This window comes from Nomascus leucogenys, chromosome 5 (assembly GCF_006542625.1).
Source record: "Nomascus leucogenys isolate Asia chromosome 5, Asia_NLE_v1, whole genome shotgun sequence".
Lineage (NCBI taxonomy): Eukaryota > Metazoa > Chordata > Mammalia > Primates > Hylobatidae > Nomascus > Nomascus leucogenys.
The window spans coordinates 69,371,146-69,398,406 of record NC_044385.1 but is presented as its reverse complement, the minus strand read 5'-3'; the positions used below and the strand labels follow the sequence as shown (position 1 = coordinate 69,398,406).

General features: G+C 44.1%; 1 long non-coding RNA gene across 1 annotated transcript in view; it reads right to left on the bottom strand.

The window, feature by feature from the left end:
- The window catches only part of LOC115835182, a 51,537-nt gene that overhangs the window by 1,304 nt on the left and 22,972 nt on the right, over positions 1–27,261 (bottom strand). The gene's annotated exons all lie outside the window — the stretch shown is intronic.

Genomic DNA, 27,261 nt, shown 5'->3' with positions numbered 1-27,261 from the left:
CTGCTCCGCTTTGGAGTGGAAATCATACTGTTTCTGAGCAGCTTCTAGACAATGACAAGTACAGTAGGCAGCCAAGGGCCTGGCTATTTCTGCCCAACGTGTAGCTCTCTTAATGAGCTGTCTTTGCTCTGCAGTTCCCTGTTCAGTTGGCAAAGACTTCTGCCAGATCTGTGTCATAGTCTGAGGATTTTCCTGCCCAATCCTACTTCTACCCCATCTCTTGTGACAGGTGTGAGATTTACATCATAGTCTGAAGCCTCTCCCTTTCCAATCCAGCCTCCTTAACTTTTAACTTTCAGAAGTGTCACCACCTAAAAATAAATTGCTTGCTCTCCTAACTGCATCTCAGTGTTCTGCTTCCTAAAGAACCCAAACAGACACATTGGTTGCAGGAATTGACTTGAAGCAAAGATATCAGAAAGCCCACTAAGATTTTGAAGCAATTGCATTGCAAGATAGACTCTAAGGCTGGTCAACAACAGGCTATGACCGTTGAGCTCTGTTTAACTCCTAAGACAATATCAAGATCCCAAAACCTTGATCTAAAATGAAGTGAGCTGGAAAGGCTGTGCAATTTCTTTTCTTTTCTTTTCTTTTCTTTTATTATTATACTTTAGGTTTTAGGGTACATGTGCACAATGTGCAGGTTTGTTACATATGTATGTATCCATGTGCCATGTTGTTTTGCTGCACCCATTAACTCATCATTTAGCATTAGGTATATCTCCTAATGCTGTCCCTCCCCCCTCCCCCCACCCCCACCCCACAACAGTCCCCAGAGTGTGATGTTCCCCTTCCTGTGTCCATGAGTTCTCATTGTTCAATTCCCACCTATGAGTGAGAACATGCGGTGTTTGGTTTTTTGTCCTTGCGATAGTTTACTGAAAATGATGTTTTCCAGTTTCATCCATGTCCCTACAAAGGACATGAACTCATCATTTTTTATGGCTGCATAGTATTCCATGGTGTATATGTGCCACATTTTCTTAACCCAGTCTATCGTTGTTGGACATTTGGGTTGGTTCCAAGTCTTTGCTATTGTGAATAGTGCCGCAATAAACATACACGTGCATGTGTCTTTATAGCAGCATGATTTATAGTCCTTTGGGTATATACCCAGTAATGGGATGGCTGGGTCAAATGGTATTTCTAGTTCTAGATCCCTGAGGAATCGCAGGCTGTGCAATTTCTAAGGGGAGCGTCTTCTCTAACGTCTCAGGTGGGTCACAGGGGACATGAATAAGGAACATTTTCCCAAAGATCAGATTATAGGCTGCCAGATGGGCTAACCAAGGAGTTTATTCTTCTCTCAACCTCATTATTCTAGATCAACAAAACTAGATATGTGAAAAAAAAAACACAAAAAACAGTGACCATTGTGTTTCCTATCATATTTTTTTCCAATTGCAAGTTTTAATGAAAGGTAAATCAAACTTCAGCATCATTGCATTTGAAGCAGATACATTTTCTTTTAGTTATCAACTGCTACACTGTAGGAATCTACACTGAGATGTGATGGCATGGAGACTACAAATCACCTAGATGTGCAAGATTTGGTGCTAGCTACAGTAACTGGATGATCCTGTGGAGTTGTTCTCTCTCAATGGGCCACAGCATTCCACCCACAGTGGCTGTGGGAGAGGAAAGATATCTACAGATGGTGGGTGGCCTGCGGGATGGATTCTGGTAAGCACTTTGGCAGCTTATCCACAGACATCCCCAACTTGCTCTTCATTTGTCTTCCTTCCACAGTAGAGGCTGAAAACCACAGATTTCTGATTTCTCAAACTTTCTTTGCTGCTGAGACAGAGGAGAAGTCAGCTGGGGAAGCTTCTGGAAAGGTGTTTTTCTCTCTAATACTAGGAGAGAGGTACAAAGGGAATGTCTGTTCATCTCCCCTGCTTCCTTTCTGTAGTTACAGTCATCAGTCATGTGAGGATTTGGTATCTGCAGCTATGTTAGTTATCTTGTGACTGGGAAAAAGCAAGAGAATGGCAGAAACACAAATCCAGGCCCTGACACCTGGAACCACCCTCTTCAGACATCTTGCTGGGTAAACAATAAATGTTCTTAAAATTTCTGTCATTGCTAGTTGGGTTTTGAGTCACTTGTAAGGGAACGTATGCTAACTGATCCAATTGCAGACTTCTCCAAAAGGAGTCTCCAGTTATTTTTGTTACCTATGTACCTCTACCCTAAACTGTAAATAATATATCTCCATATGGATCATATAAAATATTAGAAAGTACATTAATATCATAACATTGTGAAATCTTATTCCTATGCAGTTTCATACTCACTAGTTAAGGAATATATCATCTATTCACTGTGACATTGTCCAACCCCAAATCACTAGTTCAGTTGGAAATGCTAATAAAATATCTAGTCCCATAAATTAGATTCCATATAGTGGGCCAGGCCTAGAGATGCTTTTTCATCCTTGCAAGTGATAGAGGTAAACAAAGCATGGCACCGGGACTCAGGCCCCTGGTATTGGGAGAGGACTTCCTGCTAAACCTAACTTTGCCACTGGATTCTTCCATCACTTGCCCCATGAGAGGGACAGAGCTCTAGAAATACAAAATGCTGTTATGCCTTCCTGCCAAGCAACTCCAGTGACTGGTGTGAGCCATCCAGGACAATGACTTTCTAACCCCTAATATTCTTTAGACATCGTCCAGTCTACTGCCCTTACTACACAGATAACAAATTGAGGTCCAGAGCTATGGAGTGACTTGCTAAGCTCACTTCACTATTTAACGACACAATGAGGTGGGAAATTAAACCCAGGTCTCTTATTCAGTGCTTACTCTTACTCAGGTATTTTATCTATTTAACTTTTCTTTCCAAGTCGGCAAGACCCTGCACAATCTCTTCTTTTGTATCACACTTTTCAAGAGCTCTAATTCAGTGCAGTCATGATCATATCTAATAGATGTCCAGTAAAGTTTTATTGAACAAATGAATGAATGGCTATAGTCTAAACATGGGAGAATTGCTTTGTGACTGCTGAAGTCAGACTTAGGAGCTGAAACATGTTTAGAAGTTTTTCATCCCAAATTATCCCACTGAAATGAAGCATCCTATTGCCACACTACAGGCATTTGACATCATAGGCGCTTAATACTTGCTGAATTGAACTAAATGGAATTAACTCTTTATGGGATCAAAAGTATCAGACTTTTACTGTACATATTTAAAAAGACATGTTTGCTTTTCAATTACATTATTAAATAGAGCTATTGGAAAATGAAGTTTTCTAAAAATATTGATGGGAGAAGATGAAGATGCTTACATTTCTCAAAACTATGTAAGAAAAAATGATTTCAAAAATCATTTGCTCATGATTTCATTCATTAATTAATGGAACTTTATGGAACATCTCATGTCTGTCAGTGCAGATTATAGGCACTGTGGGAGAATCAAAGGTGAAACAGACACAATATCTTCCTATTCCCAAAGTACTTCTATCTTGAAATGCAGAGAAGATATGGATGTCTATATCTAATAAATAATTTGTTACAATAATTGGGTTATAAATACACATCTATATACATGTATACACCGTGAGCTCCCAGGAGAGGGCAGGTTCATGGACTTGGCCTTGGAAGGTGAGTGTTTCAAGCATTGTGGATCCTCATTCATCCACCCTGAGGTTTTGGTGGTGCTTGCTATGGTCACATGTCAGCCTATCTTGACTTGGTAGCAGTTCTGTGAAAGCAAAGGTCTCTAATGTATCCTAGGGATCATGGGCAAGTAGGTGGATGGGACATGGGGTGGGTCAGGAAAAGCTTCCTCAAGAAAGTGATAATTGAGGTGACAAGAGAAGGATGAGTAGGAGATAAGCAGGTGAAAGAAGAATGAAGAATATTCAACCTAGGGGAAGTAGCAGAAGGGAAAGAGGAGTCTGGGGCCAGGCAAGACTGGAGAGGCAGGCAGGTTCTGAGCAGCCATGTTAATGATATTGGCATTTATCAGAAGAGAGGTGGAAAGCAGTTGAAGCATTTTAATTAAGAGGGCTTTTTGATATATATTTAAAAGTGCTTATTAGTGAGTCAAGGCTGAGATGATTTCTTTAACTACTTTGCAAGCTAATAATAGAGTCTGGATACTGGTGACAGACTTTGCAAACTGCCCTCAGAAGAATTCCTTCTTCAGATTTGATGGTCATGAGAAATTCCACAGGTCCCCTTTGCTGTTCATCATCAGAGACACTTGAGAGGCACTGGCAGTGATCTGTTTGCTGATCTGGGCTGGATAAGAGTGTAGTGCTGTGTTTGTATCATGATAAATTTAATGTATGCTGGCTCACGGCATCAACGCTTTATCAAAAAAATAGATGGAAAGTTATTCCGGGCTGAGAGGGTAAAGAGATCAGTTTATGGGAAAGAGAGCCTCCTTATGTACACATTCTGTAAACTACAGATCAAAAGCCAGAAGAGGAATGCTGACTATGAATAATGAAATCACACATGCAAAGGTCTGGATGGAGTCAAACATCCTGACAATTTCTTTTTCAAGGAAAAATCAAGGCTTTTGCCTGGTGCTGAATATTTTGAAGATAAGTGCTCTGAAGGCAGAGCAAGATAGCTATCACATTCAGTAGAGATAGGTGAACTTTCAAAATTGGGTTCATTTAAATAGCATGCCCTGGAGGGCCCCTCCAGACAAGGAGGGTCAGAGTGGCATTCACGACAGTCGAGGGACACTTTAATCTCCAGTAACTTGGTTGTTCCACGATGTCCGGTGGTTAGGGACTGAGCTGACCTTACCCAAAGACTTTAAATTAAAAACTCAAGCCCATATCCTAAGTAAGAAAATTCCAAATGTGGTTGAATTGTCAGAAAAACAGCACAACCATAATCACACCCCAGGCAAGTACATTTCTTAAGGCTCACTCATTCCCCAAGCCGTTAAGCTTCAGCCCTGCCTTCTCCCCACATTCAGTTCTAATAGAACTGCTGGTTCCCAGGTAGAGTGGCCAACCATTCCAGTGTGCTTAGTACTGTTGGGTTTTAGCACCGAAAGTTCTGCATCCTGGACTGCCACTCTAGTCCTGGGCGAACTATGTTAGTTAGTCACCCAACTGCCATTACCAGTGTTTTCTGATGGTCACACACAGTGACCTGCTTGCATCCCCACCCGGCCTCTCAGCAGCTATGAATGTGGTCTCTGTTGGTCTCTCTCTCTCTCTCTCTTTCTCTTTCCTTTGCTAACACTTCCCTACTAACCACCAGAATGTTCATGCTTCTCATGATTCTGCCTTTAGCTTTCTCTTTTTCTCTCTTCACCATTACAGTGGGTTAAATAGCACTCTCCAACCCCAACTTCAGATCCAACTGAGAACCTCAGAACGTGACCTCAGTTGGACCTAGGATCTTGCAGATGTAAATAGTTAAGATGAGGTCCTATGGGATTAGGGTGGGCCCTCGATGTAATGTGACCAATGTGCTTGTAAGAAGAGGAGAGGGCACACAGAGACAGGAAGACACAGATGGGAGGCCATGTGGCTATGGAGGTAGTGATAGGAGCGATGCAGATGGAAGCCAAGGAATGGCAAGGATGGACAGCAACTACCAGAAGCTAGGAAGAGGCAAGGAAGGGTCCTTCTTTAGGGACTTCACGGGGAGCACAGCCCTGCTGACACCTTGATTTCAAATTTCTGGCCTCCGGAACTGTGTGAGAATAAATTTCTGTTGTTTCATGCTCCCCTGCTTTGTGGTAATTTGTTATAGTAGCCCTGGGAAACCAATATAACGCTCTTCTTAAGTAATTTTATTCAACCCTCATGGCTTCTATTTTGCCTACACTCCAGTGACATCTACTTCTACTTCACATACACTTGCGATGGGATTCCAGGGGCACCTCCATGGCCTGATGCTTTGAGGAGGACAGAAATAGTCAGGAATACTAATGTCCCAGAATCTGAATCTGTCTAGAACTGACTGCTTACTGATGTGGGTTATTCTGTTCTGTAAGGGGACACACACACATGCACATGTGTGTGTGCTGGCCTGGAGCTCTTTCCTGAGATGGAGACCTATGTTTCCAAGCACCTCTTGAAACAGCAGACACAGTAGAGCCAGGCGTTCTGCACCTACTTTGTGTGTAATACGTCTAACTCTGAGTTAGTCTCTCCCACATACCTCCTCTTCCCTTAATAACCTTTTCTCTAGGTTAATGGATTCACCAAACACCTGCCTCCCCAGTCTCAAATCTTGATGCTACTCTTGATTATTTCTACTGCTCTACATTTATCCGTCCACTAAAACCTCACAATTCTCTTGCAGGAACTTCTCTCTGTAGAGAGTTGGGTGAGGTAGAGGGTGTGTCCAGCTCAGGCGACCTCCATGGCTCGGTTTCAGGCAAGTTTCTGAGCAGGTCTGATGGCCTGGGGCCTGGGCCAGGGGCAGGAGGTCCAGCCGGAAGCCAATCTGGTAAGAGATGTGTATGAATTTTTGAGAGAATAGCCTACATATTTCTGGCTCACCAGCTTATGATAACTAAACAAGGTCATACTTCCCTTTTATAATCCAAATTATTATGGCAGAAGACTTCATCCTGCTTGCCTGCAGGAAACGAGTCTTCCTCAAAGCGTCCTTATGCTATTTCCTAAAGTTCCTGGAGGGATGTCTTATCTGTATTCACAAATCAAACTGGCACCTGCTGGCATCAGAAAGTGCATTAGGCAGGGCCCTTTTGGCCATGTGTGTCAGAGCCCATCACAAGCTCGCTTATGAAAGATGAGAGAAAAATGGGCTCCCATTGTTGAGAAAGATGCTGCAGCTTTTCATGTAATTGAAGTAGCAGTGGAGGGCACAGTGGCCTCGAGGGCCATGCTAGTGCTCAGCACCTCCGCTGTGCTGCTTCTCTTTTCCCGTCTCTCATTTTTGTCTGTCTCTGCTCTCTTTTATGTACCAGCTTTGTTTTCTCTGTAACCCATGGCATACCACATGGCAGCCCTTGCTTAGCAAACCCAATGGAAAGGAAGCACCTTTCTCTCCCAACATCTATGAATCAATCCCAGGGACAGACTCTGATGAACTCTATGTGGGACTCACACCCACGCCTGGGCTGTTGCTGTGTCCAGGGAAAGGGGCACTGTGATTAGCTAGGCCTGGATCAGGAGCCTGTCTTTTCAGCTAGGAGACAAGGTCTATAACTAGGGAGGAGAGAGCGGAAAGCCAGAATCAATTGCTACCACAGGCCACCACAGCATCGTCATTTGTCTTCCTTTCCTGCTCTGGTTCCTGAAGGCCCATGCCTGCTCCCTCCAGAGCCACATGGTAAAGCCTGGGCATTGCTGTCATGAGACTCAGAGCACAAGCAGCACTGCTTAAGTCCCAGTGAAAAAGCACATCACAAGGAAGACCCAAAGGGGATTCTTTTATGCAACAACTCCTAGCCTGACACCCAAGGGCCCCTCTTGAAACCAGCAGTCATATCTAGCAAAGGATGTGAGAGGAAGCAAGATGACAATATCCAGCATGTGAAGCCATGTGAAGAGGAGGTGGAGGTCATCAGACTCAAGACTGTCAAGGACCAAGGGCCAAGGTCAGCCTCATGGTCAGCAGTTCAGTCAGGACCAAATGGGACCAAGAATGGGGAACTCAGAGATGGAACCAGCAGGTGGAGTATTATTGACCCAGGATTTCTTCTAAAAGGTTGAGGTGTGTATGTGTGTGTGTCCCCTTACAGAGCAGAATAACCCACATCAATAAGCAATCAGTTCTAGACAGATTCAGATTCTGGGACATTAGTATTCCTATTTCTGTCCTCCTCAAAGCATCAGGCCATGGAGATGCCCCTGGAATCCCATTGCAAATGTTTATCTTGCACTTCCAGGCCCTGCTGCCACTTCTTATGGCAACAATAACAAAGCACAATGCCCCATTTGGATCAGGGCCAGCAGAGAGCCAGACAGGGGTGGAAGTGGTGGTATGTGAGCAGGACTGCCTGCTCCTAGAGCGGGAGCCCAGGTACCACCCATTGTCCTGGGTCGTTTGTCATAGGATGCGAGGCTGGTAGTTCTGCTGCAGCCCATTCTGGTCAATATGGGCCAAGACTGCTGGCCGTGCCATTGCCTGGGCCCTGACAATTCAATAGAGCCAAAGTTGGCAGCCAAGCTGATTTAAAGGGTCCATTTAGACTTATCCTCACTTGCAGCATGACACACAGATGATTGTACTTGCCTAGAGAGGCTTGGGGAATAGAAGTTTGTGGCTTGACAGAGTGTAATTAACACATCAACTATACAAAGCCCAAAGATGGACTCCGCAGCAACACCATGATTACTCCCAAGAAACACTCTGGAATTGTATCATCCCATCCAAATGCGTTGGGACAAGCATTTATGTGTCTGGATGAAAGTCAAGGCAGATTAAGAAGTGCTTATGCCAGAGGCAGCTTTTCTGACCAGCATGAGGAAGCAAGAGGTGAGAGGAAACCAGAAGGGGCTGGTTAAGTAAATAATTCCACAGCTATAAAACAGAATATGATGCATAACTAGGACTTATATGATGGAAGAACATGTAATGACACACTATAATGTAAAAAGGGCAGAATATAAAACTGAAGAAGCAGTATCATCGCAGGACTCCCAAATATTTAGTAATTTTGTATGCTTTTAGAATAATTTTTAAAAGTTTGTGCACCTGGGTTACTTGCATAATCAGAAAATCTCAAATAGTATTATTTTTAAAGAAACAACACCGAAGGTCAGAATGACCTTTCTCAAGCTAATAAATATCTTTTAAATCATTGCTACCCTTCCCTCCCCGTTCCCTGGCACTGAATCTTGCCCAGGAGTCTTGATTGAGAAGTGAGGTAAGTCCTTTTCCCTTTTCTGCCCTTACTAACAGTTCAGGCCATCAAGGGGCAGAAAGTCCCAGGGTCTAATCTCATATGACAGGCACACACAGATGGTAAAGAGAGCCATTTCCATGGAGACTTGAAAAATAAACTGTTTAACTTAATGCTGTTCTATAAAAACCAATTACTAAATAAAATAAATTATAACAAAGCAACACCACAACGGCCATCTGTCGTGAATGTTGTAAAGGAGATTTCTGCATGGAGAAGGAAGTTGAGCCAAAATATCTCTAAGGACTTCTCCAAACCTGAGATTCTATGAAATAAATAATGAGCTGGAGTAAAGGGAGAACAGAAGGAAAAAAACGAGTCATCCCTCTCTATCTATAGGTTCCGCAATCTGGATTCAATCAAGCACGTATCAAAAATATTTGAAAAAACAATTAAAAATATCAATAAGAAAAAATCATACAACTTTTAAACAATGCAACAACAATTTGCATCGCACTTACACTGTGTTAGGTATAAGTAATCTATAGGTGACTTAATTAAACAGGAGCATGTGTGTAGGTTATATGCAAATACTGTGCCATTTTATATCAGGGACTTGAGCATCCATGGATTTTGGTATCTGAGGGGGTCCTGGAAGCAATATCCCATGGATCCTGAGGGATGAGTGCATGAGGAAAAACTCTGCTTTATATGTTGTGTGACTTCTGGCACCGCAGCCTGAGCAGCCTCAGATTGGTAAAGTGAACCTTCTTTCATGTTCCAAAAATCTTATCCCATATGTAGCCTGTTTCTCCCCAAAGAACACTTGGCCATCGCCATGCTTCCGCCTGCTTTTCTGTGTCTCTGTCCTTCTGACGGTGCAGTCCCTCCGTTCCCTCTGCCAGCAGCGTGCAGCCTGAACTGTGGCAAGAAGCTCTCTCATAATCACCAGATGCCCAAAGGAGAGTGTCCTCTCTGAAAGGGCTCAACTCAACTCCTTCTCATTCTTCTACCCAAATGGCTCTGGCACAGGATCAAACACCAGAAAACACATGGGGCAATTTCTCAGGGCATAATGCAGTGGGAAAGCAAGCAGGCGGGGCTCATGATGGCTACACGCTACGCTGCCCATGTATTTTAGGCCAGTGTGTTTATGTATGCTATGCTGGGTTTCAGGAATTATTTATCAGATCTAAAACAGAATTTTTTTTTCCTGGTACGTTTGTGGCAAAGGAAGGAGGAAGACGGAGCTAATATTGGCTAATAAGTGGGAGGCACATTTTAGATGCTTATCTTAACTCATTTCACTCTTCTCAAGAACTCTATAGAGTGGGGACTGTGAATCTTACAGTACTCAAATATCTTTCCCAGGATCATGCAGCCATTAAATGGCAAAGCAAAGGTTGGAACTGGGTTTGTCAGTGTCTTAAGGTTTTATTTAGCTGATTCATAAGCCGATTCAAAAACGTAAGATTTTGTTAAATTTTTCTGAGTGTCATGTCATTTGAAAAAACATTAGTAAGTGATGTAAAGGTCATACTTGTACCTCACCAATATTTCGGCTTCAAGTTACATGTAATTAAATTGTATAATTTAGAATATAATGAAGCCACTGTATTAGCAAGATAGACACACTTAGTGATGCTGACTATTGAACACAAAAGAGCCGTTTAATTTAAACAAGATCATTCAAATATTTGCTTTGCCTAAAGCTCATAAAATGCCATTTCATTAAATCATGTTTTCATTCATATAAGATGACTGTCATATCAAAGCTATTTGACTGTTTTAGAATTAAAACAATATGATGTATTGTTATTAAATTATGAACATATAGGGAAAATACTTTTTAGAATAAAATACACTTGGCTATATTCATTTATTTGCTAGTTTAATAAATCACAGTAGAGCATCTACAATGTGCCTGGTGCCCTTCTAGTCACCTAGGGTACAGCTGATTTCCTGCACAGAGTAAGTGGAGGGCAGCAGAAATTATAGGAGGCTGGGTAATGGTTCCCATAAAATATCAGGTCCTAATCCCTGGAACGTATACATGTCACCTTACGTGGAAAGAGGGTCTTTGCAGGTTTGACTAAATAAGGGTCTTGACATGGGAAGATTATCCTGGATTCTCAGAGTGGACCCTAAGTACAAACATAGATATCTTTCTGATTGAGAAGCAGAGAGAGATTTTTTTCTCCTAAAAGATGAGATCTCACTGTCTAGCCCAGTCTGGAGTGCAGTGGTGTGAACATGGCTCACTGCAGCCTCCACCTTCTGGTCTCAAGTGATGCTCCTGCTTCAGCCTCCCAAGTAGCCAGGACTACAGGTGTGCACCACCACTCCCGGCTAATTTTTTCAAAATGTTTTGTAGAGATGGAATCTCACTATGTTGCCTAGGCTGGTCTTGAACTCCTGGGCTTAAGCCATCCTCCCTCCTTGGCCTCCCAAAATGCTGGAATTACAGGTGTGAGCCACCGCATTTGGCCCAGAGAAAGATTCTGACATTGACACATGGAGGAGAAAGCAATGTGATGAGAGCATAGAGAGATTTGAAGGTACTAGCCTGGGGGGTTAGAGTGATGCAGCCACAAGCTATGACACGGTGCCAGAAAGAGGCTGGGGCAGCTCCTGTGGAATCGGTCTGCCAGAGTAAGGAGACTGGATTTTAGATTCGAGAGCTATGGAGACGTTGAAGGATGTTAACGGGGAATAACATGATCTGCTTTACATTATGTAGGAGTTGCCATGTAAAGAATGATTGTAAGGGACAAAGAGACATAATTGCAGCACTGCAGATCAGAGATGCTGGTGGCTGACTGGTGTGCCATCTTCACCTGGAAACCAGTCCCTCTTCTGGGCACCCCTATTTTAATTGCTATTCCCCCTATGGCCCCAGTGACCTATGGCAATAAGCTGGATGGCCCTTTCCACCTTTCCTTCTCCCAATCCACCTACCTCTCTCCTGCCATCACATCTGATCAGGTGGCCTCCAACCCTGTGACATTCCAATCCATCTCCACCTTCCCATGACCACCACTCCGCTTTTGCTCAGCTCATTGCATTTTGCCTGGATAAATAACTTAGGGCACCTGGATTGTACCCTAGGTCCACCACTTATTAGCTAGGTTACCCTGGACAAGTTACTTAACTTCTCTGTTTTTTAGTTTTATTATTTGTAAAACAGTCTCACCTCATAGGAGGGTGTGAGGATTACATAAGATAACAGATACAAAGTACTTAGAATAATGAATGTCATTAATAAACAATGAATCTTAGCTGCTATCCTCATCTTCATCTTTTTCACGATCTTCATCATCTTTTCACCACCATCATCATCCTCATCCTAGCTGACAGTCCCCCGACCCCTGCCTTCCTGCCTGTCTCTCCTCCAGTCCCTCCTACACGCTGTGATGGATTAGCCTTCCTAAAGTGCTGCTTCGATCAGATCATTCTACTCAGACTCTTCTAATAACTGCAGGATACTCCTGTATGAAATATCAACTCCACAGCCTGGCTTTCAGCCCCTTCGCCTTTTCTAGTCTTCTCACTTCCTTACTGATTTTCTATACCACAGCCAAAAGCTGACCCTCCTTTTTCCTGAACACAAACCACGGCTGAATTTGCTTTTTTCACCCAAGGCCTCTGCTCTTCCCTCTGCCTCCCCCAACCTCCCCCAGCGCTCCCTCCAGTGTGCATCCCTTACTGCCTGTTAGGTTTGAGCTTTTTACTCTTTGAAAACCTTCAAAAGCTTATTGATACTTCCTGTGGGGTCTCACTCTTCCCTCCCCTGAATAGGCTCATTTACCTATGTGTCTATATTGGAGCAACCTGCAGACCCTCTTTCCTGCCTGCTTTTATCAGAAGACCTACAAACAATTTAATCCAGGGCACTGCCCCGCACTTGACATCATCACTCACTCTGTGACAACAAGTTTCTCCTGATGGCCTCATAAGGCAGCCAGGCCTGGGAGGGGCAGAAGAGGATCCAATGCTTCCATGCCCTGCAGTGAGGTGTCCACTGTCCCTAAGAGGCAAAGCTAAAAGAAAGGCAAATTGGAAACATGCCCCTTTCTCCATGTAGGATTATAGGGTCAGGCTGTGTGATCTCTGAAGTAAGGTGCAACTTCATAGATGACTTGTAAGTTGACAAGCCCACCTGTAGCTTTTCCCTGGGTCCCATTTAGGAGTTCTCAGCCCACCTGCACCCAGCAGCTGCGGTGACTCAGCAGAAAACATCATTACACATGTAGCTGAAGCTCTAGGTTACAAGAGTCTTAAATCAACCCTTAGAGAGGCATGACATTTTCCCTACACAGATGTGGTGTTCCTGCACTCACAGACCTGAGGAGATAGCTGCAGAATGGATGATCAGAGGGAAGAAATTCAGGACCAGTGCTCATGGAACATCTGAGGGGACAGCCTCCTCATGCAGGGCCAAAAGGGGAAGGTACAAGAGAAGGAAATGTCTACCTAGAATTTCAACTCGAATCCCTACATACTTGGAAATAGTCTTGCAAGTTTTTGTCTAGTAGTAGTTTGCTTGCCTCATTGCCAGCAACATTCTCAGCTGCCTCCCTTACCCAATAGCACATCCATGTTTTCATAGAGGAAAAGAGATTTCCACTCCAAGATAAGGAAGTATGGGAATGTACATTTTGATCCCCATTTTTACTGTTTTCCCCTTCTTAAAGAAGGGGGGATCCCCATTTTACTGTTTTCCCCTTCTTAAAAAACTGGCTTGATTCATGATCCAAGAGAGACAGAAATTCTTGGGATCACATCCCACATGCTAGTGGGTGGGGTGCTTGGCTTTAAAAGTAGAAAACAGGCTCAGCCCCTCTCTTGCTCTCTTGGCCCATCTATGCTCAGGCAGGATGGGTCCTTTGTATGCAGGCTCCATGCTGGGTCACAAACCAGACAGGTCTGTTATTGGGAAGCCCAGATAGGCTCTCCCCTCTCTTCTATCTCATCTTTCTCCTTCATTTATGACTCAATGAGGTCAGCCTGATATTCACTGGGAGCCATATAACTTCCATTCTGGTGGAAGGAATCGGAAGGTAGATTTTGGTTCCAGGGGCCCCACAATGTTGCAGTCCAGCATTGCCCAGGAGCCCTATGTTCTCGAGGTCACTGGGCACTTGCTGCATCTACAATAAAATAGATCCCACTTTTTGTTCCCCCTGGGGAATGCTTGCACCATTGCTCAATTGGTTAGAACCCAGATGGAAACTCCAAACCAATAGCCATTCGGTAGAGAATTCCATGTGTCTAAATTGTAGTCTCAAGTATTGAATTTGGCAAGGTCTAAAGTGTAGGTTGGCCCAAAGAGAAATGGGCCTGTACAACCCTCCGGGTGGGATGCTTTCGAGATCACCTGTAGGATCAGCTGCATAGAAGAGACTCACAACCCGGGAGAAGCTAGAGAAGACTCCAGATTTGGGAGGCAATATGTCTTAACCTCTTGATTGCCCTCCAGGGATTGGCAAAGATCACCCGTAAGGACAGAAAATGAAAGGTCCCTGTCACACCTAGGTAATGCATCTCATCCCCTTGCCAGATTAGAAACTCCTCATAATCTGGAGCTGTGTGTTACTCATCTTCGTATTCAACTGTCAAGCACTGAGCCTGGCATAAGATAGGAAATCAACCCATATGTGTTGGACTGAATTAAAGTTGGCCTGAAGAAGATATGGGTGTGAATTTAAGGATAGGATTGAAAGACATGAGCTCTGTCAGGGTCCAAAAAGAATTCCCCCAAACTATCCCTGGTCATCTCATTTGAATAAGAAGCAAATGAATATCACCAAATGGAACCAGAATCTTTAAATACAAAAGATAAAGAATTGTGAAAAGAGAGACAAAATTATTAAAGGAATTGGTTAATAATTTGCAATTAATGATTAATTCTAATTAATTAGGTTTTCTTTTTCTTATCTCCCATGTATTTTCTTATACATCCTCCCATAAGTGATTGCAATATGGGTCCTCCAATCCTTCTCTTCTGCTGGTTGTGCTCCATGCATGAACACACATGCACACACATACATGCAGTTATCCCTCTCAACTGTGTATGTGCTAAGTTGCTATTCAGAAAGGAATCCATGAAAAAATAAAGTCCCAATGAGATGATCACCACACATCTTTTCCAAGGCCCTGGGGGACTCTTCTGTCGTGGCCTCTTAAGTATACAGCAATGATCCAGAGGCCAGCTATTTTCTGGAGATTAAGAACCAGGTAGGTTAAATTGATGACCTGATATTCCACCTTGGGGCATTAACTTCCGCCAATTATTGAAGTTACTGCTAGTTTTGAAATAGTGTTTGCTTTAAATCTCAAATAATGTAAATCTCACAGGCAGGAAGAGTCCCTCAGCAGCTATTCTAGCCGCAGTGAGAAACCAGAAAAGATGCTGAGACGTTATGAGACAGTGAAGACAAGGATCTATCATTGGACTAACACAGCAATCATTTTTAACATGCAGAGAGGAGAGGAAGACTTGTTTCATCTCATTCATGTTGCAGGGAGACGCCACCGATTTGAGTTTCAAATTATGGCATAATAGCTCATTTATGCAAATCATAAACAAGATTATATAATGTTGTTGTGAATGAAATATACACACCAATCTAGGTAGGCCTTTCTCCCTTGTTAATTCTTATATTTTGTTTGTATTTAATCTACCATTAAGATTGAAAATCCTACATTTGTTCATTCAACCAAAATTTACTGGCACGCACTGTGTTTGTTCTGTGTTAGGCAATGGGCTCCAGGGAACCTTAGGAGCTTCCAGTCTATTGAGTGAGATCAGATATGCTCGCAAGCAAATGCAATTACCATCCTTCTGTAAGGGCCGTGTGAGGTGTATTAGTTTCCTTGGGTTGCCATAACAAAGCACCACAAACTGCATTGCTTAAAACAACAGAAATGTATCTCTCAGTTCTGGAGGCCAAAAGTTGGAAATTGAGGTGTTGGCAGGGCCACGCTCCCTCTGAAAGCCCTAAGGGAGGATCCTTCTTTGTCCCTTCCTACATCTCTGCCTTCAGCATCCTCTGGCTGTCTTTGGTTCTGGCCTCGTTGTCACTTGGAGCTCTCCCAGTGTGTCTCTGTCTGCCCAGGTCTGCCTTCTTCTAAGGACACCAGTCTTACTAGATTTGGGGCCTGCCCTACTCCAGTCTGACCTAAACTGCATCTGCAATGACCCTATTTCCAAATAAGATCACATCTGTAGTATGGAGATTAGGACTTCCTATCTTTTGGGGGAGCGTAGGGGAGACACAATTCAACCCACAGCAAAAGAATCTTTAAAACCTGATGCCCTCTTGTGAATGTCAGCAAAGCATTAAGGGTTCATTCTTACTCAGCGAGCAGGACCCGAGGTGTGAATATAATCCAGCCCATCTGGCCAAGGGTCAGCACCTCACACTGGCCCCACGTCGATGTTTGTCCTCTGAGCATCAGGGCAGCCCGACCAGAAACCCACGGAGCCTCTGAGGTTGGACTTTTGGGGAGTGTTCTTCCTTCTCTTTTTCTCTTCTTTCTTTTCCCCATAGTATCTTATGCTAAACCTAGAATGTACTTTGTAGACATTATCCTACAAATTCTTAAGAGGGGTCTGAAAGTTTTAGTAGTTTGCATAGTTCCACTTCCAGTCATCTATATATCTTGAGCAAAAAAATGTGGGGATGCCTATCCTGAGCCGTCTTCTTGGACCCGTGACTGCAGGACAAAGAGGCTTCACAGGTGAATTAAAGGGCTGCCAGTAACCCAGGGAAAGGTCTCATGCCTGCAAACTAGTCTTCAAGGCAAGGGCCGCTTTTAGTGGGAATTTATATAGCTTTCCTAGAGGCAGAACAGTTTATGAGACCAAGAAAGAGAAAAATCAAGTTGCCAACTCTGAATTACTCTGCAATAAGACTTACTTTGAGGATGTTCATTTCCCGTGACATCTAGAAGAGTGCTGATCGAGGTCGTTACTTGGTAAGTGCTCCTGTTGGAATTATCCTGGGAACTAGCAGACAGCTGAGTTAGGACTCAGGTCACACAGAGGGCAGATTCCTAACTGCAGATTCCAACAGCTCAGGTGAAAACCTCCTGACTCCCCTAGCTGCTCCTCTGCCCTCTCCCAGTCCAACCTGAACCCGAAGCAGCAGAGCAGCGGGGGAGAGCATGGAATTGTTCACACCTTCTTTCCCTGCAGGTGTCTGCAGGAGTCTGGTCTGAGCTAGAGAGAGAGGAGAAGCTTGAAATAGGTTGAGAGATTACAGTTTTGAGATCAGGTTGTTTTTGAAGTTTTTAATATCTGATGATAAGCATGTACATCATTACCTGGAAGTAATCAGGAAAGCTATGCACTTGGCCCTAGATATTGTCCAAGGTCACGGAGGATTGGGGTTGAAAGACAACAGTAAGAGAAAATGAAGGGGTTTTCTGTTGGTACTCCATTGTGTCCTGCTGATATAGGTATGATAACGAGATTATAGTGGTGCTAGGAGAAAGTTATTTATTGAAAGTTCAGATGTAGCTCAAAGTAGCATTACCATGAGTGAGAAATAGAAGTCCTAAGTAGATTTCCTTTAACCATTGAATTCTATTGTGGAAGGACAGCCTTGCAGACTTGAGTCTTTGGAAGGTGGAGGTTGTAAAGGGCTTCAGTTTCCCATGGAGACATCCCTCCCTGTCCTTTGTCTTGCTAATACCCTGTTTTCTCCATCCAGCTCCCTCCTTCAGGGTCCCTGCTTCCATTTGGGTTCCCTCCCTGATTCTACCTCAGAGAACCCCATCTCTTCCCAGGGGAGTTTCCACCCCTTGGTTCCTTTCTTTGTGTTGCAAACTTGAGCATCCAGGATTCAGCAGATCTTAGAGGAAGTGCTCAGCCTAGTCTGATAGACACTGGAAAGATGGTGGGTATTCTCCTGGCAAGAGTGAGGGAGGAGGTGGATCCTGCACCTGTAGCTTCAACATCACCTGGGAGCTCAAGAAACAAGAATCTCAGGCTCTACCCAAACCTACTGAACCAAAAGCTGCAATTTAACACAATCCTCTGGTGATTCATATACACATTAGCATTCGAGAAGCACAGCTTTCCTCAGTAGAAATCAGGAAGGCACTGCAATCTGGTTTTAGCACATACCCTTGTTGTTGTCAATGACATTGAGAGAAACATCAGGCCAAATACCACTTCCTCCATCTTCTATGCTGCATTTGAACCTGTGAATTCAAAATAGTCTTGTTTCTCCCGGTTGTACTCTGAATGGCAAATTCTCAAGATCTCCCTGATGATATATATCTTTTTTAATTTCTAAGGTTTCTGCAGTCATGCCCCATCATCCATCTTTTGCAAAGTGTACAGCTGCAACAGATGCATAACCAATTGCCTAGCAAGACTGGCAACACTAGTTACCCCAGAGCAGGTGCTAAAATTCATTCTCCCGCAAGGTACCCAAATGCCATTCAGTCACCTGCCTTCCAAGCACAGGCCTCTGGAAGTGGCAGATTCTAAGAAAGAGAGAAAGTTTTTGGGTACAATTGTTGCCCTCAAAGCACTAGAAACAAGAATCTTGATTGGAAATTTCTTCAGCATTCCTTAGGGAATGTATTCCATAAAACCTGGCTAATTTAAAAAGCAAAACAAAATCTCTGGAGGAAGAAGTAACATTCTCCAAAATTCAAAATGTGTACAAAATATAAATCTCTGACTTTAATTTTTGGAGGTTTTTTTCTTCCAGTAACTATCCATAAAGCTCTCATGATGGAAATTGAGAACTGTTCTGCATTTCCTCCCAGCATATTTTAACACTTGATTTTAACATTCTAAACTTTGCTGGGGCCTCCTCCCTAGCAACCACAGCATTAAATCAACATAGCAGTTCAAGATTCAAACCCCTTATTCGGGATGTGGAGCAAAATGCATCCAAAACCTACTCCAAGATACAAGATATAGATCATGTATAAACAACTCAACAATCCCTTGAATAACCCATGCCCCATGCTTTTTTTTTTTTTTTTTTTTTTTTGGAGATGGAGTCTCGCTCTGTCTCCAGGCCTTAGTGCAGTGCCACAATCTCGGCTCACTGCAACCTCTGCCTCCCCGGTTCCAGCGATTCTCCTGCCTCAGCCCCTTCAATAGCTGGGATTATAGGTGTGTGACACCACGTCTGGCTAATTTTTGTATTTTTAGTAGAGACGGGGTTTCACCAGGTTGGCCAGGCTGGTCTCAAACACTTGACCTCAAGTGATCTGCCCACCTTGGCCTCCCAAAGTGCTGAGATTACAGGCATGAGCCACCGCACCCGGCCACATGCTCTTGTTCTCAGAATGGCTTCTAACAAAAATATATGCTCAGACAAAACGAGGTCATTTTTTTCTAATCCAAATTGCAAGTCAGGTCCAAGAAGTGTATTCTTTTGCATGAAATATTCTTTCCAGGAAGTTTCTCCCAGGTGAGAAATTTTAAATGTGCTTCTTTCAACAGGGAAGGCAGACAAAATGACTTTGGCTGGTCAAGGGTTATATTTCTTACAGCCAGGATATTCCAATTGGTTTCTCATTCCAAGGGATCAATAAACAGCCAGGCTTATATGCATGAAACTGTCTTGGCCTCAGCAGTGCTAACACAGACCATTTCTTGAGCTTCCCCTAAGGTGGAGGCTTAAAAAAAATCCTGACATCACTGAAATATGTACAGTAACAGAAACAATAAAAGGAGGAACATGAGAGAGATAAACTTGGCTCTGGATGTGCCCTCAAGACAGTTGTTCAGCACAGTTCAGGCTTTCTTCTTGTGCAGAGAAAACACAGACCAAATTTAACTCTGTCAGCAAGAACAAGCTGAGATTTCTGTCATAGTCATCTTTGCCCCAGATAGGACCTATAAGAAAAACAGTCTATGTGAGAAGAATTAATGTGACAGGGGGATCACTGTTAGTCTGAAGGGCCTCAGGCCTTCAGAAGAACATAAAGATAAAAAATGTTTAAATGCTATAATCCCCATTTGGAGACTTCCTTAGCGTTTGGGCTTCAGGTGGGCAGATCTGAAATCCATCCAGTCCTCTCAGCCAATGTCTGTCCCTGAGGATCAACCATCAGCTTCATAGCTCTTTCGTCCCTGAAGGAGCAGAGTACATGTGGGATCACATGTTTACTGCTGGGAGCAGAATCATGGCAAAGTTTGCCTCTCTACTCCCTGGAAGGGGTTTTTTGAGAACCTGTGCTCCTCTCAAAAGTAGGTTGACTTTTCTAAGAAGCTTTTGTGAGAAGGTAGGATCAGAGCCACTCTGCCATCTTTCACCCTCTCTCATTGACAACCCTCTTTCTCTTGAGTCTCCAAGAGACACCCTATATCACTGTGATAAAAAAATAAAAACAAAAAACATTGACCTTGAGATCCCAGGTGCAGGAATTTGGCTACCCATTGGGTTCATTTACCTCTATACTCTTCCACCAAATCATAGGAAGAACCACTGAGAGGACCAACTTGGATTTGTGCAAATACAGTCAACATGACAACCATACTTGTTCAGTCATTCAACCACGGAAGAACTTTCTATTAATATTGATATGGACCAGCCAGATGAGTCCTCAGTGAGGACAGGCAAATACAAAACTCAGTGTAAAAATCATAGGTAAGTACACAGAAGACCGGCATCACAATGAAACATGGTGACAGGACAGCATCCTTTAAGCTCCCTAAACAAATGGGAAAAGAGATTCCAAAACAGTAATAACCACGAGCAGATATTTATAGAGCTTGTGTGCTAAACAATAGTCTAGTCCCTGCAGCTAGAGAGGAGCACACTTGGTAGAAAAACAATTTTGCCGCTGCCCTGGAGGACCTTGTGGATTAATGAGGACACAGAAAGGTGAATGTGTTTTTACAGCCCCACAGGGAGGTTCTACAACACACAGGTGGGGAGAAAGTCATCTGAGAGCAGAGTGAGGTACCCGGATTTTTTCAGAGCAACCAGGGACAGTTTCTCAGGGGATGTTCATCACTCAGGAATCTGAAAGGACAAGCTAGGATGACAAGCCAGCAGTGTTTGCAATGTCTGGGGCTCGTTGAGCAGACAGTAGTGTTAGACGTCAAACAGACCTGGGTTTGGACCATAGCACAGACTCACTGCGGGATGCATGGCCCTGAGCAAATTACTTAGCCCGGGTGAGCCTCCATTTCTGAATCTGTAAAATGGGAATAGTAATAAATATCAATCTCAGAGAATCATTAGAAGGATAAAACACCACAAGACTTACAAACTGCTCACTCTCATGCCCAGTACATTTGAGGCTTTCGATAAAAAATGACTTTAGTTTTTATATTTTGTGCTTCAGTTCTTGAAACTGAATGATGGACCACATTTAAGAGAGAGAGTCCCAAAAGAGAGAGGATTGTTGTGGTTTCTGCCTTCCACCCCCACAACTTTGCACTAAAAAAGAAAAAAGAAAAAAAGAATGTAATGCAGCAGTTCCCCAAGGCATTACATTAGTGAAAAAAAAGAACTTACTGGTTTTCCCTTTGAGTCCGGCAGGCTTTGAGAGAAATCTGAAGAGTCATCCCTATGAAAGTGAAGGCTGACGACAGTACCCCATTTCGGCAAGCCTGCTTGGTTTATGGACAGCCGCCTGCGCGATCAATACCGCAGGGCTCAAGGTAGCAGGCTGTGTTCCAGCCCACTCCACACATCAGGGCTGCTTATTGATTCCAGCTGCTGCTGGAAAAAGCCAGGGCTCCTATTCCTTGATTTGGAGAGGCAGAATTGGGGATCTAGGGCTGACTCTTGAGAAAACTGGGGGCCCAGATATTCTCATGGGTAACTCATAAACTTGGGTCATCAGAGAGCTGAGTCAGCACCCAAAAGTGGCCGAGAAATTGCCTCTCTGGTGGCAGAACTCTCCAGGCTAGTTAGTGTAACAGGAGGGGGCTCTGCCCTGGAGTTCACGGTATTGGTAAGTAGCATTTATTCAGCATCACATACTGATGGCCAGACTTAGCAAATAAAATTACACAATGTCCAGTTAAATTTGAATTTCAAATGAGCAATGAATTTTTTTTAGCATAACTACATCCCAAATATTGCAAGCTATAATTATACTTAAAAATTGCACATTGTTTGGCCAGGTGCGGTGGCTCATGCCTGTAATCCCAGCACTTTGGGAGGCCGAGGTGGGCAGATCACTTGAAGTCAAGAGTTCAAGACCAGCCTGGCCAACATGGTGAAACTCCATCTCTACTAAAAATACAAAAATGAGCTGGGTGTGGTGGCGTGCACCTGTAGTCCCAGCTACCCAAGAGGCTGAGGCAAGAGAATCGCTTGAAGCCAGGAGGTGGAGGTTGCAGTGAGCCGAGATCACGCCACTGCACTCCAGCCTGGGTGACAGAGAGAGACCTTGTCTCAATAAAATAAAATAAAATAAAATAAATAAAATAAATGGTACATTGTTTATGTGAAATTTAAATTTACCTGGGCATCCTGTATTTATGTCCCAAATATTTCATAGGACATTCTTTTTTTTTTTTTTTTTTTTTTTTTTTTTGAGACTGAGTTTCACTCTTGTTGCCCAGGCTGGAGTGCGATGGCACGATCTTGGCTCACTGCAACTTCTACCTCCTGGGTTCAAGCGATTCTCCTGCCTCAGCCTCCCTAGCGGCTGGGACTATAGGCTCCCACTACCATGCCCAGCTAATTCTTTGTATTTTTAGTAGAGATGGGGTTTCACCATGTTGGCCAGGCTGGTCTCCAACTCCCAACCTCAAGCGATCCACCCGCCTCAGCCTCCCAAAGTGCTGGGATTACAGGCATGAGCCACCGTGCCTGGCTTCACAGGACATTCTTATCCTGAAAACTTATTTGTTGTTAATCTGAAATCCAAACTTAACATTGAGTTTCTCTTGCATTTTATATCTGGCAAGGCTACCACACCCACACTTATATGCATACGGGAACAGACACGGTTCTGTCTGCTACAGTCCTGCCATCCAAAGCAGAGAATCGCCCTCAGCAAAAGTCCAAACTTCTCCAGCTGGCATTCCGGGACTTCCACAATCTGCCTCACTCTCTGCCAGCCCTTTTCCTACACAGCCACTCCATTCTAGCCTAGATGGTCCTCTTCCTGACTCCTGAACATTTCCAAAAATTCCTACCGCCCCTCACAAAGGGACAATGACTTGTCATGCTCTCCCTCCCATTTGAAGATTCACACTCACCTGTGCTTCAAGACCCACTCAAATCTTATCTGCTCCTCCAAGTGTTCTATAATTACCTTTTCCTCCATGCCCCCCAAAGTAGCCCCCATGTGGCTCCTTCCTGCTTGGAACCCGGGGAGTGTTTGCTTTCTCCCTCATTCAGTTGCCCTGGGGTTGCCTTGCCAGTTAATTTTCATTTGTTTCTTTAGCAAGCATGAGCTGACGTCTATAACTATGGCTCGAGAAATGATACAAACCTTTATCTGTTCTGAGCCCCCACCTGCTTGGCTGGTGGGCAAACTAATCCCAGTCCTTGTGTGGGCCCCCATGGTGGAACCATATAAGCTTCATATGACTCCCAGGCCGGTAGTGTGTATGAGTGCATGGGGATGGGGTGGGTGAGGGAGGGGCAGGAGCAGATGCTAACTCCACTCTGCCTTCAAGTCTAAAAACACAGCCTGGTACACACACGTTAACTCCCAAATTACACGGTCAGTCTGGCAACACCTGCTTCAGCCGGAGTGCAGATGAGTGAGTTAACACTAATCAGCTCCTGGGATCCCACTCAGAAGCAACATCTTTGATGAAGCCTTTTCTAACTTTTTGAGAAAAAAGCCACAGGCTTTGCAAGGGCCTGTAGACGCCACCTGATTCTCCTTCCTCCCTTTTCTCTTGGCTGATTCTCCCACCCGGAAATGGAGCAGGGCCCATCTTAGGGACCTGTGCTCCCCTCACCACCACAAGCATGGAAATGAAAAATCTTAAGTTCCTTCAAGGAAAATTGCAGGCACTTAGCTGGCCCTGAGAAGTAAATGGGCAAGTTGATCAGCAAGAAGGTAATAGTAGCCTAAAACAACAGCCAAGGAAGTTAGAGTCACGGGATGTTTGGTTCCCTATAGAAACTAAAGATTAATTCTTAACGTATGTCCCTGAGTAGTTTTTCAAAACCTAGACCCCCACCAAATGTATCTGCTGGCACACAGACCTTGGATAAGGGGGAACCGGGGACTGAACTCCGACCGCTGCTCTTCGTTCTTTCTTCCTGATGGGCCTGGAAGAAGTCACACCTGTGAGCCAGAGCGAACATTCTTTGCTGCTAACCCCAAATTTTTAAACAAAGCTTCTTTTCCTTAACCAATTGCAAATCAGAAAGTCTGTGAACCCACCTATGACGTGTAAAGGCCCCGCTTCAAGGTATCCCACCTTCTTAGGCCAAACCAACATACAACCTCCATGCCTTGATTTAAATTTGCCTGTATTAACTTGTTTTCCTGAAAATTTCCCCTGCCTTTAAAAACCCTTGCTTGCAAACCTTTGCAAGGGGTCAGGTCTTAAGCATGAGCTGCCCAATCAACATTGCCTGGTGCCCTGCAAATAAATGCCCTCCTTTCTCCCTCTGCAAACCTCGGTGTGCATGTTTGACCTTGTTGCAGCAGGTGAGCAGACCCCAGTTCAGTTCAGGAACATCGCCTCTCCTTCGCTCCCTCTGCCTCAGCCACATTGCACCCCCACCGCCCGGCTGTTCCTCAGACAAGCCAGGCACTATGCATGCTCCCTCCTTGCCGTTCTCACCTTTGCTCTTCCCTCTGCTAGCTACGCAGCTCACGCTCCCTCACTTCAGGTCCTTGCCCTAACATCACTTTTCATTGAGGTCTACCTCGACCATCCTATTATAGTTGGAGTACGCTTCCTAGTGACCTCTGTCCATTTCCTGCTCTATTCTTTTCTTCAAACTTATGGTCATGTAAAATACATATTTTTTACTACCTTTTTCTTATTTACTATCTATTGCACCACCTTCTCCCACTGGAATTTAAGCTCCATAGAGCAGAAATTTTAAAATCTGTTTTGTTCGCTATTGTATCTTTAGTGCAGTGCCTGAGACATAATAGGCAGTCAATAAGTATTTGTGGAATGAACAATTTTTTTCTTGAATATTTTCACTAAACATTATGCCACAATCTGTAACTCCACCTAGATTTTTTTCTGATGTCCACAGATGCACCTCTCCAGTAGGCTGTGTATTCTAGTAAATGAATAATGGATGCCCAAAGGAATTGAGGCAAAAAAAGTGTGCATTACTCTTTAACTCATAAGACGTAATACTTGCCGATTAAATAAAAAGGGGAAATTTTAAAACATACATGTCCATGTCCTCTAACCTTAGGATAAAAGAAGTAATCTTGGGAAAAAAAACAAGAAACACAGTGCTGACCTTTGCAGGGGTTGAAGGTGCTAAGGGCAGTGGCTGTTTCTCCAGCAGACGTGGGGACCACATGTTGAACCATCTCCTCCCTTCCCTCTACTCCTGTGCCCGTTGCCCACTACATACAACACAAGCTCCATTCAGAGCTGTTGAGTGCAGCCTCTAGCCACGGAGCAGGTGAAGTTAACTGGCCCCCTTGGGGATTGAACCCAGGCTTTGGCCTCATTAGCACCAGCTGCAACCAACTAGTCACACACGGGCTCCACACAAACAGAGAGCTCACAGGATGGCTGGGCAGGTGCATGAATAAACCAACACACCCGTAAATAATGAAATATTTACACGAGGCAGTGTCAGCAAGACTTTGTGAGGAGGGCATTGAGTGAGAGGGGAAGAGCATCAGCTTTCTTTCCTCTGGACAGGAAAAAGCAATGCCCCCTATGTGTGTGTTTAAAGGAGGCCAATAGCCCAGGCAATTTGTAACTTGGGGTGTTGCTACTATTGCTATTGTTCTTTTGATTATTCAAGAACATTTCTTTTCTGTTAAAACTAATGGCAATATCTTGGAGGCAATGAGGCTTCATTTTCCACCAGTCAAGCCCTTTGTCAATTAAGTAATAAGGTCCATTACACTGATTCTTAAAAGCGATTAACCACTCGACCCTTCCTCAACCTCAGCTTTCAGGAAACTTGCAGCTTCCAGAGGTGGCCATAACATCAGGGGTCATTTAGCAAATGAAGGGGAGAGTCTTTGGACTGATTCATAGAGAAAGGCCATGATTTTCACCACCCACTCCTTTACCTAAAATGCTTGCCACAGGGAGGAACTCTGAGTATGACTCATGTAGCTAGTTTTCCTAGCCCCATCCTCCATACAGAGCCTGAGGCAAGGATTGCAGTGCGGCTGCTTTATTGGAGAGGTGTAACCTTGGAGAGGTGAGGAAAGAAAGAGGAGGGAATGCAGGAAAGATGAGGATCAAGGTGATGCAACGGTGCTGCTCTAGATGCTGCTTCTTGGTGAGTGGCTAGAGACACAGGCTGCTGTGAGTGTGTCCGCTCAGCTCGTGGAACTTCTGCAAAAGGCTGGCCAGAATGAATCACACCTCAGGGTGGAGGGAGGACATACTCTCCACGCCCAGTTACCTGGGTTCAGGTTCACACTCCAGGGAGGTAACACCCTGCATTTCTGGGTATCGTCTGGTTCCTCAGGAGCTGCTCAGGAGGCCAGGTCGCATGCCCATGGCTGTGGTATTTTATCCAAATCCTGGAGTGGAAAAGTGACCTGGAATGAGGATGCTCAGCAGTGGGGATGGGGTTATCAGAAGTATTCAAACCAGAATGACTCCATCTTGAATACGGGTTGGGTAAAATGAGGATGAGATCTGCCAGGCTGCATTCCCAGGAGATCAGGCATTCTTAGTCACAGGATGAGATAGGAGGTTGGCAGGACTAGTATCACAGGATACAAGTCAAAAAGCCCCTGCTGGTAAAACAGGATGCAGTAAAGAAGCCAGCCAAAACCCACCAAACCCAAGATAGTGATGGAAGTGACCTCTGGTCATCCTCATGGCTCATTATATATTAATTGTGATATTGTATGCCAAAAGACACTCCCATCAGCGCCATGACAGTTTACAAGTGCCATGGCAACACTGGGAAGTTATGCTATATGGTCTAAAAAGTGGAGAAACTCTCAGTTCCAGGAATTGCCCACCCCTTTCCTGGAAAATTCGTGAATAACCCACCCTTTGTTCAGCATATCATCAAGAAATAAACATAAGTGTACTCAGTCAAGCAGCCCATGCCGCTGCTCTGCCTATGGAGTAGCCATTCTTTTGTTTCTTTACTTCTCTAATAAACTTGCTTTCACTTTACTCCATGAACTCACCCCAAATTCTTTCTTGTGCAAGATCCAAGAACCCTCTCTTGGGGTCTGAATTGAGCCCTTTCTGGTAACAGGGTCACACAGACTCAGGGCCCCAACTGGATTCCAGGCAGTTCCAGGGCTTGGCAAAGACAGTGATGCTGTTGGTGGGGTGAGGGGTGTGAGGGGCAGGCAGCACCTTTGGAAATA